The following is a 22,355-nucleotide window of genomic DNA, read 5'->3' on the forward strand; positions in this document are numbered from 1 at the left end:
CATTCCATGGCATATACTGATTTCTGACACAGCCATTGCTATGGTGCTGAAGTTGAAACTGATGATGGGAGAGATTTTATTGTTATTTAACAGCCATAAACAAATACCACATGGTAGTCCATGTATAGTCATGCACACTGCTACAAAGACAACACACAAAAAAATCAGGGGCCCTTTAAACTCTATGTTAAGTGTATGATGGAGCACATTGAGGCTCCCTTGTGGAACCTCATTCTTGTACAGGCACTTTACTACATGCTAAATGAGTAATCCCACAATTTGTTCCTCTGTTATGTTTTGCATACTCATTAACACAGTAGTAAGCCACCACATTATGTTAAAGGCCACATAACAGTGATGTAGAGACATGCTTTAACCAAGCCATGTGAAACTCCCTGAGTCACCTGGGGATGCCTGGTTGACTGGATCCAAAGAGCCTTGGATCCAGACAAAGACATGCTACCCCTAAGTCACTCAGGAACGTTTAGATGGCTTGGTTAAAGCCGGAATTTCTTTCTGCCAACTTAGCCGTGTCAAGTAGACTTGTGACATGCACAAACACTGAGCAGTGTCCAGCCATATCACCTGCCAACCATCATCTGCTAGTGACGTGCTCATGATTTTTGCTCAAAATGCCTATATCAGACTATATCCAGAATAAAGCCATGAATGCTGTGGTATTATATGGGGTCTACAGAATTTTAAGGTAATACTGCCACTTAGGCAAGACCATGACAGCGTAAGTTTGAAGTGACGCTGCTTTTGTAGTAATGAAATCCATCAAAAGACAAATTACATAAGGGAAGCCAGCAGCCAGCGATACTAGAGAAATCATAAAGCAAAGCTTTCAATTGTTATTTATATTTGTCTTGTTTGTACCTACTGGCAGCCAGACATGTCCGGATGATTTGATATTGGCTGCACTCCTCCAACTAGCAGACAATGGAGAGGTGATATAGAAGTGAGAAATGTATGCACTATTTTTAGACTGACTGGAAGGACAGGGGAGCATCACGCTACATTTCTTTTTTCCGAGGGCATCATAGGTGCTCTTAGCTGATCCGCGGTGCACACCTATGGTATATTTTTCTTTTCACCTGTCGCTGCTTATATTTTATATGCATGTGACACAGTTTCCCACCAGGCAATTGACAATTGCAGATTTCTGTTTCGTAATGAACTCACTGAACTCGGATTACCAATATATTGTTACGAGTGGAATTCACGCACCGATGGGTCACAGCACTCTGAAACCGATGGGCACCGCTTAGCCGCACAACTCAACATTGAGCCTCGCCGTCATCCACTAACCCAGACACCTCTTTCTTCACTTGCTGAATGCCAGCGTGGTGCACCCCATAAAATTACCCCCACCGCAAAAGCACAGTCCCGTTGCGTTCTAGGTAAACGAAGCAGGGCGTGAATAGTACGGCTTGAGTCGTGTCCTGTGCACAATGTCGGAAACTCATAGTGCAGAAGACTCCGGGTTCAAAGGTTCTGTATCATGTAGATAAGCTGAATGCGATGCGAGCCTGCGTGCAGCATCATCGGCGCATGCTCGCCACTTGTGTGCCCTTTCCCGGAGCCTGTATAAAACGAGCGCTAATAAACGCTGAGGCGGCTTTCGTTTGCTCGGAACTGGTCTCGGCGGTTACTTGGACGACACAACGAACGACACATTGTGTCAGAAGCGGGATCGGAAGCCACGGCCACGAAGCTCATCCACGGTAAAGAAGCATGGAACTTGTCAAGCCACCGGAGCCGCTGTGCTTCATCGGAGAGATCAGTAAGCAATGGAAACTTTTCAAACAAAAGTTTGAATTTTTCTTGGCTGCTTCCGAGCCCAGCAATCAACCTCGAAAGGATGCCGCGAAGGCTGCTTTACTGCTAGCTGTGGCAGGCGACGAATCACTGGAAATTTACAACAACTTCACCTTCAGTGACGAAGAGAGCCGGGAAAGTTACGCGACTGTGATCGCCAAGTTCGACACCTACTGCGAAGAGCAGCTAAATGAAGTGCATGAGCGCTACCTGTTTCGGCAACGCGTACAAGCTCAAGGTGAGCCCGTAGAACAGTTTGTCAGAGAGCTTAGGAAGATGTCTCGCTCCTGCAACTTTGGAACTATGGCAGAGTCGTTCCAACGTGATCAGATAGTTTTTGGAACGAATGATGATAAAGTAAGACAAAAGCTGCTTCAGGATAAGAAGTTGACCTTGGCTAAAGCGGAAGAAGTATGCAGGGCTGCGAAAATGACTGCCGCGCAAAACGAAATCTGGTCTCGAGAACACAGACAGATTCACGCTGTCAAACGACGGGAGCAGCAGCAGCAGCTGCGCGACGAACAGCCCGCAACGTTCAAGTGCCGCAGGTGTGGGCGCACACATGGTCCGTGAAGTTGTCCTGCTTTTGGCAAAACTTGCAGGAAATGCCAAGGGCAGAACCATTTTGCTGCACTTTGCAAGGTTTATCCACAAGTTCGGGAAGTGAAGAGCGCCGACGACAGCGATGCTGAATTTGACATCCTTGACGTATCTGTCAACAGCGTTGGAAGAGCGCATGACCGTGACTGGATGGTCCAGGCTCAAGTTGCGGACACGACACTAACCTTGACAGTTGACACGGGATCGCAAGCCAACCTCTTGCCATTCTCAATCTACAAAAAGCTACAGCCGCGAATACCCTTGACTAGAAGCAACTGTATCCTACGAGCTTACAACGGAGGAGTCATCAAGCACCATGGCGTCATAACTACCACGGTGACTGTCGGAAGAAAGAAGGCCGATATTGATTTTTTCGTCGTGAAGAGGAAACGACAGGCCATACTTGGACTGCGATCCAGCGAACTACTTGAACTGTTCTCGCGCACCGTAAACGACGTCGGAGTAAGCAGCAGCGAGGAAGTTGTTCAGCAATTTCGACAGCTTTTTTCGGGGACTGGATGTATTTAGCGACCATACCGCATGGTTCTTCGAGAGGACGCTGTCCCAGTCGTCCAGACAGCCCACCGGGTGCCCCTTTCTTTGCGGGAGCCTCTGCGCGAAGAACTTGCCCGCATTGTCAAGGCCGGCATTATAGCCAAGCAAGACCAGCCGACAGACTGGGTAAGTCCTCTGGTTATTGTCAGAAAAAAGGACGGCAAACTAAGATTGTGCATGGATCCGAGGAAAATTAACGACAGTCTAAAGCGCGAGCACTACGAGATGCCACGTAGAGAAGATATTGAATCTGAACTAGCTGGAGCACGCATTTTTACCCGCGTTGACGCCAACTCTGGGTTTCACCAAATACCGTTGCATGATGAAACGTCAAGGATATGTACAGTCGAGCGCGATTTGAAGGTTATCGCGCGAGCGTCGACCAGCCTTGCACTCCAGGCACCTGGCGGCTGGGTTTGGAACAGGAAAAATCATGATTTCGCACTCTCCTCTCCCTCGTTCGCTGTTCCATCAACAACCATCACCCCCGCGACATACTCACCGCCCTTTCTCTCTATTCTAAGCTTTCCATTTGTTGCGATAAAGTGTCCAATTTCAGATAATACCGAAGAATACGTCGTGTTCACAACGATAACTGCCTGTTCGTAGAACCAAACGAAAACAAAAAATGAAAGTGATGTCCCAGCAGGGAGTGACGGCTGCTAAAGGAACAGCAAAAAGAGTGAGGGAAGCTGGCTTGATACCTCCCTCGCCTCGACAGAGAATTCTGGGCCATGGCGCTGTTCATGTACCCGGTCGACGCTCGCGCGATAACCTTCAAATCGCGCTCGACTGTACGTTCGCGACTCCCTTTGGCCGTTACCGCTTCTTGAGGCTACCCTTCGGTATAGCCTCCGCCCCAGAAGTGTTTCAAAAGGCTCTTAGTGAAATCTTCGAGACACTACCAGGAGTGCGAGTGTACGTTGATGACGTCATCGTATGGGGTGTCACAAGGAAAGAGCACGACGAGAGGTTACGAGCGGTACTAGAAGCGGCACAGAAAGCTGGCTTGACATTCAATGCAGACAAATGCAGCATTGGCGTGCGCAAGATTTTTTTCTTGGTGACGTTATTGGGAAGACGGCATACGCCCAAATCCTGCCTTGGTCAGATCTCTGCTAAATATGCCGCTACCGGCTGACAAGCAAGCAGTGCAGCGCATGCTCGGTGCTGTAAACTACTTGTCGATGTTCCTGCCATCAATTACAGAGCGAACGACGTTGCTTCGCGACTTGATAAAGAAGGATCGGGTCTTTGAGTGGACGGAAAATCACGCTAAAGAATTGAAACTGATCTGTGATAGTCTGAGCAAAGATCCTGTGCTGGCGATCTTCGATCCTAAAAGGATCACGAAGATAACATCCGATGCTTCGCAAAATGGAATAGGCTCGGCTCTCTGGCAGCGTGACGAGGGTTTCTGGAAGCCCATTGCTTATGCATCACGGGTCCTAACCGAATCGGAGCGGAGATACTCTCAGATAGAAAAAGAGGTTATGGCTGTCGTCTTCGGGTGCGAAAAGTTTCATCATTTTGTGTACGGACGCAACGTTATCCTCGAGACAGATCACCGTCCCTTAATAGCAATATCTGAAAAGCCGATTGGAGAAATGCCGCCCAGACTGCAGCGATTTTTTCTTCGTTTGCTTAGATACCACTACAAGCTCCAAATTGTTCCAGGGAAATGCTTGGTGGTCGCAGACATGCTGTCTCGTGCATCCGTTGAAGACCCAGGGAACGAAAGCACCGACGACGACGTGGAAGTTCATGCTGTAAGTGTTCTTTCATCAATCGTCAGCGAGGCAACGTTGAAGCGTTTGGCAGAAGAAACTAGCAAGGACGATTACTTGAGTCAAGTCATTCATTGTTTGGCAAATAATCGTCCAGTCCAGGGAACACTGAAGCCCTTTGAAAGCGAACTAGTCGTCGTGAGTGGCGTGTTGCTTAAGGGATGCAAGGCTATTATACCGTCAAGCATGCGCCCTGAGCTACTTCGAATAATTCATGAAGGCCACTTGGGGATAAATAAATGCAAATCACGAGCTCGTAAGTTCATGTTTTGGCCTGGTATTAATGCGGACATTGAAACCCTCATCAAGAGATGCGCAGTGTGTCAGAAGTACGCCTACCGACAACAAAGTGAACCAATTTTGGACCGCCCAGTGCCTGAACATGCCTGTACCGAGTGGGTGTCGATATTTTTCAGTGGGCTGGAAAATCGTACCTTTGCGTTTTTGATGCGCTATCCAACTTTCCAGAGGTAGAACTGCTATGCAACATAACGACGGCCACAGTTGTGAATAAGCTCAGCGCAGTGTTCACGCGGTATGCATTGCCTATTGAAGTCTGCACGGACAATGGTCCGCAGTTTGCGAGTCACGAGTTTGCATTGTTTGCGAAGAAGTACGATTTCAAACACATAACTTCCAGCCCGCGGTTTCCCCGCTCAAACGGTCTCGCGCAAAAAGGCGTCCAAATTGTAAAGAGAATTTTGAAGAAGACGTCTGGGGTGAACGATGACTTTTGGCTTGGATTGCTCACTTACAGGAGCAGTCCGCTAGAAGACGGCCAGTCACCTGGAGACTTACTTCAGGGTAGACGACTTCGGACACCTCTCCCCGACTTCAGCGAAGCTCCAAGCAAATCTGTAAGGAAACATAAACAATACCGGCCCCCAAGACGTAGTCTTCCACCGCTACAGAAAGGACAGGTTGTCAGAGTACGCGGAGACTGTTGGTCCCCGAAAGCCAAGGTTCTTAATGCACAGGCTCCACCAAGGTCCTACCAGGTTGCCACCGAAGACTGTAGAGTATTGCAACGCAACCGACAACACCTCATGGAGAAGGCTGAGCCTTTCAGCATGTTGCACAGCGATGACGACATGCCAGATGACAGCCAAGAGAACGGACCCTCCTGCCAGGTCCAACCAAACGATGACAACGGGCCCATCACTGCACCCTCCCTACCGACACCAGCACCAAGAAGATCCCAGCGCGAGAGAAGGCAGCCGCAGCGGTTGGGATACGGTGACAACTTTATGCAGGTTCCGTGAGGAAACTTTGAACCTCCAGAACTGTGTTTTGTTGTGAGTGTGAGAACTGTGAGTGTGATTGTTTTCTGTCACAATTTCAAATGGGTTTAGATTGTTCTTTTTCTGTGCAAGCAAAGGAAGATGTATCGTGTAGATAAGCTGAATGCGATGCGAGCCTGCGTGCAGCATCATCGGCGCATGCTCGCCACTTGTGTGCCCTTTCCCGGAGCCTGTATAAAACGAGCGGTAATAAACGCTGAGGCGGCTTCCGTTTGCTCGGAACTGGTCTCGGCGGTTACTTGGACGACACAACGAACGATACAGGTTCGATTTCGTATGTGACGTCGGTGACTCGGCGCAAGACACGGTAGGAGCCTGTGTAGCGTGGTAGAAGTTTTTCTCACAAGCCCATTCGGCGTAGTGGGAGCCAGAGCAGAGCGAGAGAGCCTGGGGCGTAGTGCACATCGCGATGGCGACTGGTATAACGCGATTGCTAGGAGCCTTGGTAAGCAAAGAGCCTGTCGCGTGCAATGTGGCGAGCATCATTAGCGCCGGGATATGGCATCAAGAGCGTAAGTACAAGTGGCGGCGTCAGTAGTGGGTAGCAATGTATCAAAGGGGAGTAATGGGTGTCGGCCAAAGAGCAGGTAAAAGGGAGAGTAGCCAGCGGTATCATGACGAGAAGTGTTATAGGCAAATGTTACAAAGGGTAGATTATTGTCCCAATCTCGATGGTCGTTGGAGACATACATTGATAACATATCGGTGAGTGTACGGTTGAGGCATTCTGTGAGGCCGTTGGTCTGAGGATGATAGGCGGTGGTAAATTTGTGGCGGAAGGTGCACACACGAAGTAGTTCGTCAACCCCTGTGGAGATGAAGCAGCGACCACGATCCGTGAGTAGTTCACGAGCGGCGCCATGTTGTAGTATCACGTCGTGGAGGAGGAAATCCGCGACGTCTGTAGCGCAGCTAGTCGGGATCGCGCGGGTAATGGCGTAACGTGTAGCATAGTCGGTCGCTACGGCGATCCATTTGTTGCCCGACGCAGAGACCGGGAAGGGTCCATGCAAATCAACACCAACACGAAAAAACGGGTCTGTCGGGATGGATATTGGCTGCAGGTGTCCTAATGGCAGAACGGATGGCTTTCTCGGACGCTGGCACAACTCACATGCGGCCACATAATTCTGAAGTGAGCGATCGAGACCCGGCCAGTAAAAACGTCGGCGCACACTGTCCTGCGTGCGGGACACTCCAAGATGTCCAGCGGTGGGAGCATCACGAAATTGTTCCAAAATGGTGGAGCGCAGATGTTTCGGAACGACGAGCAAGAGCGCAGCGCGATCAGGTCGCATGTTGCGGCGGTATAGTGCGTCCCATTGGAGTACGAATAGACGGTCGATGATAGACCGGAATGCGGAGTCCAAGCGCTGTTCGTTGGCTATGTGGGGAAAGGCCGATAAAGACAGGCCACATGCGTCAATGCCACAGGCTGCAGAGCTGCGAGGATCGAAAGGGTGGCGGGACAAGCAGTCTGCATCTTGGTGAAGCCGAGGAGACTTATAAACCACAGAAAAGGTGTATTCCTGCAATCTTAACCCCCAGTGTCCCAAACGTCCAGTAGGGTCTTTCAATACAGATAGCCAGCGCAAGGCATGGTGGTCCGTGATAACAGTATTTATTTGAGCATACTGCAAGCCACTGTTGGCTCAAGCGGGAGGAGCATACAGCTAAATATAAACCTATAAAAGCATCAGCCACAACAGCTGCAAATCAATAACAGGACACAAAACCAGCAGGCACCAAAAAACAATACTAGGAAACATACAATAAATTGTCCAGCTGATTTACAAAACACTTGAATGTACATAGACCCGAAAGAAGACTCTTCCATCCCGCGACAGTATTCGGAAAAAAAAAACTGTGTCGAATTCCACTAGTTTTTGCGAAAATTGGTGCTAATGAATGCTCATGTACATGTCGTGTTCTCCTAGTGCTCGCCAATTCCACACAATCAGGAAGATCTGCCTTCAGATTTCCAGTCAAGTAACTATGGAGCAATACTACACGGGTAACTTTTCTTCGTACTGCTAAGAACTGTAAATTACTTTTGCGAATTAATGCAGTTGGAGAGTCTGTTTTTCTATATTCGGCGTAAATAAAACGAACTGCTTTTCGCTGGACACGTTCCAGTTGAGCAATGTCTTTCTTGTTATGTGGGCCCCACACTGCTGCCGCATATTCAAGCCGGGATCCAGCACATGCCTTATATGCAGCGATTCTGGTACTACGGGAGAGTTTCGAAGTTTTCTTTTATTAAACCATAACTTTTTTACTGCTGATGAGCAGACGTCGGCTATATGAGAGGACCAAGTAAGTTTGCTAGTGAGGGTTACTCTGAGGTACTTATAGCTCTGTACTTCTAAAATGGGAAAGTTGTGAAGTATATAACTGTGAAGTTAGGGCACTTTTTTTCTTGTGATTCTTAATAATACGGTTTTTCTTTGTTTATATCCATACCCCAGCGCTCACACCAGTCTGCAATTGCCACTACAGTTCTTTGTAGGGACAAGTGGTCAGAATCACTTACTATCTCTTTAAAAACAATACAATCGTGGGCAAACAACCTCAACGCTACATCCTTTTCAACAATATCCACAAGGTTGTTCACATAGATAAAAAAAAGCAGGGGTCCCAAGACACTCCCCTGAGTAACCCCTGAAGTCACATGCAGCATGTCCGAACAACAGTCCTGGATCAACACAAATTGCTGCCTATCTGTAAGATAGGCGCGCACCCATTGAATTATAAAGGAGGGAAGTACAATCGCTTCCAGTTTAAACAATAAGTTTCCGTGAGGCACCTTGTCAAACGCGGTACTGAAGTAAAAAAATAAGACGTCTGTTTGGCCGGAAGCATCCAACACTCTTGAAAATTCATGCACCACAGGTAAAAGTTAGGTAACAGTTGACATCTCCCTCCTAGATCCATGCCGGTAAGCTGTCAAAATATCACGGTCCTCTAAAAAGTTTACAATATAACAAAAAATAGCATGCTCTAACAACTTACAGCAATTGTTCGTCAAAAAAACAGGGCGATAATTGGTAACTAGTTGGCAGTCTCCTTTCTTAAAATAGGGACAACTCGAGCCTTACGCCAATCAGACTGTATAACACCTATAGACAAGGACAAGTTAAATATGTCAGTCAAGTATTGAGATATCTGTTCCGCGTAGCGTTTAAGAAATGAATTCGAAACGCCGTCTGGTCCGGAAGACTTTTTTGTGTTAAGTTTAAGTAACATTGCTAAATCTCCTTCGCGACTAATTATCAAATCGTTGCTACTAGCAGAAGAAGAAACGTTACTACAGACAGTCTGAGATTTACATTCATCTAGCTCGTGAGCACACTTTGGAAGTAATTGTTGAAATGCGTTGCAATCTCACTAGTGTCTGTTGAAGTCACATCGTCAATTTTTATCTTCTTGATTTCCGGCCTGGAAGGGCTCAAATGGCGCCAAAACTTTATTGGGTCCGGCCTCATGAATGCTTCAAGCCTGTTTTTAAAAAGTTATTTCCAGCTTGTCTGACTTTGTCTTTCATCTTGCTTTTAAAAGAATCAAATAACGGAGTTCCTGTCCTGTACTGTTTCCTAAGTCTTTTCAGTTTGCGTTTAACATGAATTATTTCTCTATTAATCCAAGGATTTACGCTGCATTTAACTACCGTCTTGAGCGGAACAAATTTGTCAATACATAACTTGACTGCACTGCACAATCGTGTCTAACAACCCTCAACATCCGTAAAGGGTCGTCCAAACAAATAAGGACGGAATTTCTCAATAGCCCAAACAAGAGCTAGGCACTCCCTCTTTGGGATAGAGTAATTATGTTCTGCCCTAGATAGTAGGCGGCTGGCATACGCAATCACTTTGGTGTGGTCGTGGTGTCGCTGAGCGAGGATAGCTCCAATGCCGTGACCACTGGCGTCAGTGCGGAGTTCGGTAGGTGCCGAAGGGTTAAAATGGACCAAGACGGGTGGATTGGTGAGAGCAGCGATAAGTTCAGAGAAAGCTGCAGATTGGTCAGGGCCCCAAAAGAAATATGCATCTTTTTTCAGTAGGGTGGTGAGAGGGCGAGCAAGGGCTGCAAAGTTCTGGACGAAACGACGAAAATACGAACACAAGCCAAGAAAACTTCAAACATCAGTAGATGATTGTGGTGTAAGAAAAGTACGAACGGCACGAATCTTATCGGGGTCAGGCTGAACACCAGCAGTATTCACTAAGTGGCCAAGAACTTTGACTTCTCGATGGCCGAAGCTGAATTTCTTGGAGTTGAGTTGAAGGCCGCGCGGCGCAATAGCTCGAGAATGGTAGAAAGGCGAGAGAGGTGGCTGTCAAAGTGGACGAGAAAACAATGACGTTGTCTAAGTAACAGAGACAAGTAGTCCACTTGAAGCCGCGCAGCAACGAGTCCACCATCCGTTCGAAAGTTGCAGGGGCGTCACATAGACCAAATAGCATGACTAAATTGGTAGAGGCCGTCAGGAGTGATAAATGCCGTTATTTGACTGTGTCGTTCATCGATGGAGATTTGCCAGTAGCCAGGGCGAAGGTCGATGGAGGAAAGGTAGCTCGTTCCATGTGAGCAATCAAGTGCATCGTCGATGCGCGAAACAGGGTAAACGTCTTTTCTGGTCAGCTTGTTGAGGTGGCCATAGTCGACGCAGAATCTCCAGCTCCCATCTTTTTTCTGAACTAGCACAACAGGTGACGCCCAGGGACTGTTTGAAGGCTCAATAATGTCGTCGGCTAGCATCTTGTTAAGTTCACGTTGAATCACCTGGCGCTCAGAAAGAGAGACACGGTACGGTCGCTTGTGAACAGGAGCAGCATCGCCGGTGTCGATGCGGTGGGCTACAACAGACATTTGGCCCGAAAATAAAAAATGTCGCTATATGAAAGTAACAGCTTGTAGAGCGTGTCGACAGAATCGGGTTGCAGGTAGGCCGCAATCATTCTGGAAACAAGGTCACGGTGTAAGTGAGACGACATAGGAACGGTAGGGGCTGTGCAAGGGGCAGAAAGAGGGTCGGTAGTTAGGGCTGAAACTTCACAGTCGGTCAGCGGGGAAAGTTCAGCTAATGAAATTCCGTCGCGGAGGACTTGGGTCGACAAACGGAAGTTTAGGACTGGGAGAGTGGTGCGATTCTGAGATACGTGTACGGCGAGGTGTGGGAGGGTGACGTGACGGTGCAGGACGACGTCTGTAATTGGGCACGCCAGGTAGTCTCCGTCGGGGACGGACGGGAAAGGGCACATAGGAATATAAAAAACAGCTTCCGGAGGGAGGCGGGAATATTTTGCTGAGTGGAGGCGACGTGGCGTGGAGAGGTCTGCAGAGCAGAGGGAAAGGTCCAGGCGTAGAATTCCGGTTGAGCAGTCAATAAGGGCTCAGTGAGCGGTCAAGAAGTCAAGGCCAAGGACAAGGTCATGGGGGCATTCCTGGAGCAAGGTGAATAAGACTGGTGTGTGACGACCAGCAACGGTTACACGGTCGGTACACATACCAAGCACGGCAGTAGGGCTGCCGTTGGCGACACGAACGGTGGGCGAAACTGCCGGCGTCAGGACTTTCTTCAGGCGACGATGAAACGATGAACTGAGGACAGAGAGTTGGGCATCAGTGTCAATAAGGGCAGAGACAGGAACACCATCCACAAAGACTTCGTTAAGGTTAGAATGTGGAGCAAAGGTGAACAGAGGTTTTTCAGTCCGGGTCGCGAATGCAGCATGACCTCCGGGAGCTGCATCGTCTAGGTTTCCGAGAAGTGGCCGGCATAGGACGGTGAAGAATTACGACGAGGAAGAGGAGAGCGGGAACGCCGGGTTTGTGGGGAAGGCGACCGGCTGGAGACACGAACAGGTGGAACAGGATCTGCACGGGACTGGTCAGGTTGAGGCGAGCAACGGCGCGGTGCAGAGACTCCACTGGGATTGACATAATAGAATGGGCGTGACGGCATGGACCAGCGGTTGTGGCAGTGACGGGAGATATGACCAACACGGGAACAGTTGAAGCAGATGGGGCGATCGTCAGCGGTACGCCAGTCATTAGGATTGCGGTAGCGGTATCGAGACATAAAGCTAGGGTTAGAGGCAGCAACGATCATAGGAGGGGCTGAGTTGAAGTTGATGGTGTCCGGGACGTGGCCAGTAGAGATGCCCATGCGCCGAGAGATATTCGTGAGATCGAGTTAGCAAGGCTTTCGCCTCAAAAATGGTCTTCATTGAAGAAATTGGCACTGAACGCAATTTATTGGTGTAACAAGCAAACATGTGAGATGAAAGGTTAGTAAAAAAAAGATATATTTGCATCATTCTTTTAACTGCGACAAAAAAAAAACTGAAAAATAAAAAAACAGAAAACACCGTATAACAGAAAATGTTTGTCAATTTACAAAAAAAAAAAAATTCCGTGAGTTCTAAGCAGAGAAAAATTTAAAACCACAGAAAAATAAATGCAAAAATATACCAGAAAAGAAAATTTGAGTATATTTCAACAAAAATATTTTACACTGAGCTTGCCTAAATTATTTAACATGATTCTAGGAACGGAACATATCAGTAGACCAAAAAAAACATTTAAAAAAAATTATGTTAAATTGCAAGCTAGCCTGTCTTTTAACGGAATATCAAAAACATGTAGACCCTATTCACTATCAAGTTTAGCAGGCGGCAGTTGTGGCAACCCTGTATTGTGGAGACGCCATAACGGTGGGCGGTTGGAAACTAAAAGCGCACAAAAATTGTTTCCGATGCGTCGGCGCTGGCCTACCGGCGTCCTACCTGCTGCGCGCCGTTCATTTATGGGACACTTGAGACGCCGTTTGCAACGCCGTCCAAGCAGATCTCGGAATTCTCCGACGCCGTGTCGTGATTCCCCGCAGGCCCCCCTTCTCTCTTTCCCGCTCTCCGACATTGCGTTGTGCGTGCCATGGTTGTCAGTGAAGCTACAATGACGTCACGTGAATGAGCTTTATAATCTCTCTTGAATTACAGGAACAAGATTGACAATAAAATATGTGAAATCGCAACTGGGCTGTTTTTTTAACGAAAAACTAGGTAACTTAAAATTGCGCTGAATTACAGAAAACGCGCTGACACAAAATGTTGGCAAACTTACATAGAAATTGAAAACAAAACAAATGTAAACGGAGCGTTATGTCGTTAAATTTGTCATGGAAATTCATTTTTTTTTTCACAAAAATGTTTTTACAGTGTAAAACACACAACATATGTGTATCTCATTTACCTCCAATTGTATGCCGTTGATTATAAGCACTCGTTAATTCTGCAGAGATTTTTAAGTTCCTCAATAATGCCAGCATCTTAAACAAACTGTAACACTCAAGATATGGCATTATCAATCTATATCATCAGTTTTTAACGTTGTGTTTGACGCAGCATAGCCTTAGTTGCTTTTACGTCATAAAACCCAATATAACTAACTATAAGCGTAGGTCTCCACTGTGGAATTAAACCAGCTCTGCACCCTCCTTTTCCAAAAACCAAATAAACTTAAGATGTTCAATACTACCATATCATGTGCCAACTATTCAGTGCCAAAAATTAGGAGAATGCTCAAAGGGACACTGAGGCACTTTTTGCAAAAATCAGACTTTAATAGTAATGTACCGTTTTTCATGCTGGGAACTCAATATCAAATTGAAATTTGGTAGGAAAAAGCAAAAACAACCTTGTTTAGCAGAAATACGCAGCCGACGACATAGGGCTCCAAGTTGGTCGCTCCGCCTCCTGTGATTTGCCAAGACGTCGCGTGATGACATTCTGATGACAAGAGAAACTGCCGATATGGCTACGGCATTGCGCTGTGTGCCAATTACAGCTCTCCACGGCATTGTGAAAGTGATCATGGCACGCTATTTCTACTCGAATGGCTATCGGGAATTTTACCATATGTATCCGTACAAGATGCGCCCACAAACGACGCAACATCTCCGTTGTGAAGAGCTGACGACAGTCGTGAGCGTGTTCCGGCTTTGCATGAAAACTCGCTGTGGTACAGAGTAAGACGTCTTGAAAAACAGTGGATGCCATTATTAGCGAAACTTTGTGGCCCTGAGCGAAACTTAGGCGCGCACATTATTAAAAAAAAAGAGCAGCAAACAATGCACAAGTCGACTACCATCATAACGGGCCTCTTGCCTCGCCGAAGGATAATAGTTTTGAAAAAAGAGGCCAGCGTGGTGTACCAGATTCAATGCTCTGTGTACCAGGCATAGTACGTTGGGGAAAAGAATTTATGTAGATGATGAAACAGAATAAAATTACTATCAGAGAAATGAGCAGTGAGCGAAGAGCGGTGGCCAAGCTTTGCGATGCATGTGAGACATTATAATGATCATCATCATCAGACGGACTACACCCCAGGGCGAAGACCTCTCCAATTATATTCAAATTACCTAACTCTGCGAATTTTTTAATCTCATCCGTCCACCGAATTTTCGGCCGCCCCCTGCTACACTTACCTCCTCTTAGAATCCGTAGTTACGCCACCAATTTTGAGGGCTGGGCTATGGCTTCCATGAGGACACAGGGCACAAACGTGTAATAAAACGAGTTCACATGTTCATAAAGACTACAAAGGCGTGCAGAGCTGAGCTTCAACACGCGACGGCTTCGCTTGATGGCTGGGGGCTCACTCCTGGTAGGCTGACATTCGACTCTAGCGCTTAGCGGGAGGCGATCGGTGAACGGAAAACTATGGCCGTCTGCCGGGCAGCTTGATAAGCAGGGTTGGAGCGGCCAGGAAGTGCTGCCACTTCCCATCCGGCCCCCCAAAAGCTAGTGAAAGTCCTCTTTGACTAGCTCTTGAGCATTGGCGCATCTCCTTGTGGAGGCTTTGGAGACTTTCTTGAGCGTCTTCTGCTTCTTGAACTTGGACTCTTTCGGAGGCTTGGGAGCATTGGGCTTCTTCCGCTTCTTTGGCTTCGACTCTTTCGAAGGCTTTGGAGCGTTCACCTTCATAGGCTTGGAAGCATTAGGCTTTTTCTGCTCGGACTCTTTGGAAGACTTAAGTTTTGAACTTCATAGGCTTGGGCTCTTTCGGAGGCTTCGCAGCCTTGTTTTTTTTTTAGCTTGCGCTCTTCCGAAGGCTCCCCTTCACTGGGCTCCTTGTGCTTGAGTTTTTTGCTCTTCTTTTCGAGTGCAGGAGGCGGCACATCTATACATGGCGGCTGAGGAAGCTGAAAAGGAATGCTGCCAGGGCTCTCTGGAGGCGTAAGGCCCTCCAGTGGGCACATATAATCCACAGCAGCTGGCGCTACACTCAGGATATCCGCCAGATGCAGCGAATGCACTGAACTTTGCAAGTCTTGATCAGAGTTCGTAGGTGCAGGCAGTGAAGGAGGCTGACTCGGAGGCTCGTAGCTATTGACCTTACTAGGAAACAAGGACGCAGTGGAGCTTTGCGGGGACACTGATGATGCTGAAGATGCAGCTGCCATGCCCATTGAGGTTGAGTGTAGTGATGGAGGCTGTAGATACTGTGTCTGCAATGATTGTGGCTGCAGCTGAGAGTTTTACAAAAGCTGCTGCTGTGCATGTGGGCCATATGGTGGGAGCTGAGGATGTGGCTGCTGTTCTGATGGAAGCAATTTCTGAGGCAGCTGCGTAGGAGTGGTAGACAGCATCTGTTGCCTTGGCTGAGGGTACAGAGCAGGAGCAGCAGACAGTCCAGCACTAGATGCTTGCAGATACTCTTTCCTTTGTGTCGGTATGACACTTCCGGGAGGCAGCATGATGGATTTCAGCTGGATTAGGTGGCTAGAACACCAGCTATGTCCCACTGGCGCAAAATCAGTCCTCAACGAGGATCACAGGTAAGATGTTATTTTCGATGATTGTTGCTTCTACCAAAGCTGTGATTGCGCCTGCTGTAATCTTAAAGTAGACTGTGCCTTCGGGAATAATGCTTGATCCACCGATAATAGCCAAAGGCAACTGCATCCATGGGAACAGGGGAAGATCTTTGACTGCGGCTTTCGTCACTATAGTAATTTGGGAGCCTGTGTCTGGAAAGACTTCGTAGATGCCGAGGTGCGCGATGTTGTCACTAAAGAAAGAACAGTCTAGCTGAGAGCCAAGCACATCTTGCTGAGGGGTGGCATGCAATGCAGGGGCTGCTGCATGAAGTGGTGAAGACTACTATGGCTGGCTGCTGTTTGGCATCAGTGTCTTGGTTCGCTGGACATTTTGAAGCATGATGGCCCATTCCATGACACTTGAAGCAGGCAGCTTTGCTTAGTGACTGTCCAGGACGAAAGGCAGGGGCACCATAACGTTGTGATAGAACAGAATAGCGAGCTTCCTTTTCATCAGGCGGGAGGTCTGCTATGCAAGGGCGAGTTGTAGGCACATGGCTGGGCCTGGAGTTGCGTGTACTTGAAGATGACTCTCCTGATATTATTGGCCTTGGGGAGATTTCGTTGGAACGAGGACTTGCGTTGTTGCGAATGCGAGGAGTCTGCTCTTGACCTAGAGCTGCCACCTGCATGTGGTGCATTGCCCGGTCGAGCTGTGAGCAGATGTTAACGAAGCTGTATACTGACGACGGGCGTTGAGCAGCTTTGCTTGTCGCGGTGAATGTACACAAAATACCCTGTAAACGATACTAAATTTTCTGGGGCTCTGTCAGTGGCGCTGGGCATTTCTCTATGATGTGAGGCTATGCATAGGCATAGTCGCGGAGCGATTGAGAGCTGGATTGCACCAGGGTCATTACTTGCTGTTGCCATTGTATCAAGAAACATCTCCTCGGCGTACGCCTCCAAGAAAGCTTTCCGCCAAGAGTTCCACGTCGGAAACTGGGCGTCAAAAGTCAGGTGCCAGTATTTTGCTGTTCTTCTCAGCTTGATTGCAGCAATGAGGCGAGTTGTTTCTGGGGACCATGATGCTAGCTGTTGTGTTCGTTGAATTTCCTACATCCACAAACGCGCCCTTTGCTTGCGGCAGTCTTCAAACAATGACAGGATGGACGGTACGTCAGACATGGTTGCCACGCATGAATCTGCGGCATGCAGGGGTCTGGGTACCGCAGCGATATCATTGTAAAATATGGCACTTCAAATTGCTACTGGTAGTACTACGCTCTGGTGTCAAATCCAGGCGCTGTTACATTGGGCTGATGGTGCTGAGCCAGTGGTGTGAAACGTTCATGCGCTGGCATGGCGGAAGCGTCACACACACCTAGCTGTTGCGCTGCAGACAATGGCGGCGGTAGGCCCAGCGAGCCGGGCACATGTAACAGCAAATGTTCGGGGAGCTGTGTTCTGGCATACGCAGAGGCGAGATTTGCAGGAGACAATGGCGCCGCGGAAGCTGGCGCCGGTCTATGCGCTTGTGCAGGCACGGCTGTGCGGGTGACTTCTCAACTGTTTTCTGACATAGCGCGTACCTGCAGACACAAAAGGGCAGCAACGTGAGGCTTACGCAGGCATTTTATGGCATAGGAGGCTACGGTTGTGGGCGAGCGGCGAGGCGTTGTTCAATAGTCGACTGCGCCAAATGTGAGGGCTGGGCTATGGCTTGAATGAGGAAACAAGGTACAAATGTGTAATAAAACAAGTTCACATGACCACACAGTATAAAGTTGGTTTCATTTTTAGTCTCTCCGTTAGGACTTTTCCATGTCCATTTCCGGTTCTTCCGTTTGCTGAAGATGGTATTCATGATTCTTAAGTAATTGGGCTCTGCAAATTCAACTGGTAGCTCCCCGTGCTATTCCTAGCACCAATGCCATAGTCACCTGCTGCCTTGTTTTCTGCCTGCTTTTTCCCTACCTTGCTACCCCGCTATTATGCAGGATGTAGAGGTAATTGGGAAAGTGCGATGCAGTGACCACAGGATGGTGAGGTCCCTAGTAAGTCTGAATCTGAAGACGAAACGCAACAGATTAGTAAGAAAGAAGTCCATCAATGAATTAGCGGTTAGGGGGAGGGCAGAAGAGTTCAGGATCTCGCTACAGAATAGATATCCAGCTCTAACCTATGATGGCGACATTACCCTAGAAGCAATAAATAATAATTTCAGTGGTATCAATCCTATGTGCAGTGTAGAAGAAGGCGGTAGGATAGTTAGAGAGACAACCGGTAAACTGTCTAAGGAGACGAAAGATTTGATTAAGAAACGTCAGAGTATAAAAGCTTCCAAAATAACAGACCACATAGAATTGGCAGAAATATCAAAGCTAATCAATAAGAGCAAAGTGGCCGATACAAGGAAGTTTAACATGGAGAAAATTGAGCATGCTGTAAAGAACGGGGGAAGCCTTAAAGCGGTAAAGAAGAAATTGGGCATAGGCAAAAACCAGATGTATGCGATAAGGGACAAGGCTGGCAACGTCATCACTAATATGGACAAGATCGTGAAAGTAGCCGAGGAGTTCTATACAGATCTCTACAGTAGCCAATGTAGTCAGGACCGTAATGAGATTGGCGGTAGGGAAAAACAGTCAGACGTTCCACCAGTGAGGAGGGACGAGGTCAAGAAAGCACTAGAAACTATGAAAAGAGGGACATCAGCTGGAGAGGATCAGATAACTACAGATTTGCTGAAGGACGGGGGGGGGGATATCGTGCTAGAAAAACTGGCCACCCTGTATACGCAGTGCCTGGTATCATCGACGGTACCGGAACCATGGAAGAATGCAAACATTATCCTCATTCACAAGAAAGGGGACTCTAAGGACCTTAAAAATTACAGACCAATCAGCTTACTGTCTGTTACGTACAAGGTATTTACTAAGGTAATCGCTAATAGAATCAGGACAACCTTAGACTGCAATCAAGCAAAGGATCAAGCAGGGTTTCGGAAACGGTACTCTGCTATCGATCATATCCATACCATCAATCAGGTGATAGAAAAATGCTCGGAATATAACCAGCCCTTATACATATCATTCATTGATTACAAAAAAGCATTTGACTCAGTTGAAATCTCGGCGGTGATGCAGGCATTGCGAAATCAGGGGGTAGACGAGCCGTACGTGAAATTGCTGGAAGATATATATAGTGGCTGCACAGCAACCATAGTTCTGCATAAAGAAAGTAACAAAATTCCCATAAAGAAAGGTGTTAGGCAAGGAGACACAATCTCCCCAGTACTATTCACAGCTTGCTTATAGGAAGTATTCAGAGACTCAGAGACTTGGAATGAGAGCAGTTAGGGATAATAGTAGATGGCGAATACCTTAGTAATCTGCGATTTGCTGATGACATTGCCTTGCTAAGTAACTCAGGGGATGAACTGCAAAAATGATTGGTGACCTAGACAGGAAAAGCAGAAAGGTAGGATAGGAAGTGAATATGCAGTGAAAGGTAGGATTGAAAGTGAATATGGTAATGTTCAATAGCCACTGGAAGGGACAACAGTCTGCGTTAGGTTGCGATGCACAGGAAGTAGTGGGTGAATATAGTAACCGCAGATCCGTACTATAAAATGGAAATAACAAGGGGAATAAGATTTGATGGAGCGCATTTGGCAAGCACTCGCAGATTATAATTAGCAGCCTACCGGTATAGCTCAAAAGGAAGCTTTGCAATTGTTACACCTATGGGGCTGAAATATGGAGGCTAATGAAGAGGGTTCTACTTAGGTTGAGTACAACGCAACAGGCTATGTGGACGGAAAATGGTAGGGGTAACATTAAGAGATAGGAAGCGCGCAGAGTGAGTCGGAGAAATAACTAAAGTTACTGACATTCTAGTGGAAATCAAGAAGAAATGGGCATGGGCAGGACATGTAGTGCAAACATACAGGATAACCGATGGTCGCTTAGGGTAACAAACTGGATTCCAAGGGAAGGAAAGCGTAGCGGGGGGCGGAAGAAAGTTAGGTGCGCGGATGAGGTTAAGAAGTTCGCAGGGGTCAATTGGATGCAGCTAGCACAGAACCGGGTTAATTGGAGATATATGGCAGATGCCTTCGCCTTGCAGTGGGTATAGTCCGGCTGAGGATGATGATAACATGTTCACACAGATTACAAAGGCGCGCAGAGCTGAGCTTCAACATGCGGCTGCTTCTCTTGACGGCTGGCGGCTCGCTCTTGGCTGGCTGATGTTCGACTCTAGCGCTGAGTGGGAGGCGATCGGCGCACTGATCACTATGTCCATCTGCCGGGGTAGCTTGATAAGCCGGGTTAGAGCGGCCAGGAGGTGCTGCCACCTCACACCATAAAGAAGAAAAGTGTTACAGCACAGTGCTTTCAGAACTTGCTTCTGAAGTGGAAGGCCGAGGTTCATAGGCTCAAAAGGAAACTCGTGTAGCACTGTAATGCATGTAAGTCGTCGTGTGCCGGATTTGATTTTGCATACTAAGCAAATGAATGACCCATGTAGTGGAAACCGAAATGATGCAGCTCATCATGCGAATGTCACACACTTCATGCCCCCAACATACGTGCAGAGTGGGTCCGAGTGGGCTGTGCTGGCGAGTGGGTTCGGCAGCACAGCAACGATGCGGTCGTCTTACGCCCGCCATCTTCTCACCTTTCAGTTGTTCCTTCTGGCCTGTCTACCGACGTCTGGCGATGACTGCTTAATCGGCGAATCTGATGCGGGGCCAGTTACCAATCTGAGCGGTGGCGATTCGGATGTTCCTGCCTCGCCGCGCTGCTTATCATCTGGACCAGACTGAGCAGCGGGATCTTTGAGCCGCTGCCCCAGTGCGCCTCTGGACACTTTGGCGCGGCGCTTGTCACCCGCTACCCCCCCGAAAGCTAGCCATCGCATCGAAAGCAACATCAACACAGCCGCTTAAAAGCGCTTCTCACCCCATCACTCCCTTCAGTGGGCTCGGCAGCACAGCAACGATGCGGTCGTCTTACGCCCGCCGTCTTCTCACCTTTCAGGTAACGAATCGGTACTCACTATACGCACAGCGTACCCGTTACCCTGCCTTCTTAGTGCTGTCGAGCCCCTGTTGTTGCATTGACATTGTGCAGACATGATTGTGCAGACATATTGTTGGAATTCTAGCACTAGCTGGCGACGTTGAGCTAAATCCAGGCCCTCATACGCGTTCGTCTTAAAACGAGGCGTCTGGCGACATCTTGACCGCTCTCAAGGAAATTCGTGAAGGTCAAGCCTCCATCTTAAACGAAGTAAAGGCAATGCAAACTAAATTCACCCAAAACGACGCAGTATTAGAGGACATTAGGCAAAGGTTATCAAAAATCGAAAATGCATTCTCGTCTATCGCAGTAACAGAAACCCAAATTGAAGATGTCCAGGCCCTGGCTGAAGATAACGCCCACGACATATCAGTACTAACAAGCCGGCTGGATGATTCAGATGACAGGGCGCGCCGATCTAATATCCTATTCTTTGGACTAAACGATAAAGAAAACGAATCTTGGTCCCAGTCCGAAGACGCAATCATAAATCTTTGCAGCGATAAACATGGGATCGATATCACACCGATGGATATTGAGCGCGCACACAGACTAGGAAAATTTGATGCGAACAAAACCGACCTATCATCGTGAAATTCGCTCACTTCAAGACAAAAAAAAAAAACATACTTTCAAGCGCTAATAAGCTGAAAAACGCAGATTACCGTATAAGCCAGGACTACTCACCCAACACCCGTACCGCGCGAAAACATCTTGTTGAATACGGGAAGGCACAACCCAAAAAATTCAAGTTGCGTTATAATAAACTCATTATTGACAATGAAACTTATACTTTTAACCATGCCACGAAAACAGTCGTCCCACGTACCCCATTACTCGAATCCAAAACTAACCCGATATCAATTACCAAAGCCGTTCCGTTTCTGTATACTAACGTAAGGAGCTTAATGCCAAGCTTGACAAACTTCACTACCTTATCGACACAACGGACAGCAAACTTGTGCTATTAAGTGAAACCTGGTTAAACGCAACTATCCATGACTCCGAGATTCTAAGATTTCTTCCCAATTTCAATATCTTCCGACTCGATCGTGTAAATAGACACGAGGCGGTGGTGTACTAATAGCTACTCATCATAGCTATACATTGCGCCGTAATTAACCCAAATTCCCCTTTAGAAGCTGTTTTTATAATGTGCAACCTCTCTTACCCTCCCGTCATCATCGGAGCCTTCTATCGCCCCCCAGATGCTGATGCCTTGTTTTCTAATCACTTTTACCGACACTATCCACTCCTTAACTTCGTCATATCACCACGCTTTCGTTCTTATTTCGGGTGATTTCAATTTTCCTGCTATCACATGGTCTGATGTCCCATTAACAATCGCCAAAAATAACACTGAAAGCGAATTTTT

This window comes from Amblyomma maculatum, chromosome 7 (genome assembly GCF_055883805.1).
Source record: "Amblyomma maculatum isolate TAMU_Amacu chromosome 7, ASM5588380v1, whole genome shotgun sequence".
Taxonomy (NCBI): Eukaryota; Metazoa; Arthropoda; class Arachnida; order Ixodida; family Ixodidae; genus Amblyomma; species Amblyomma maculatum.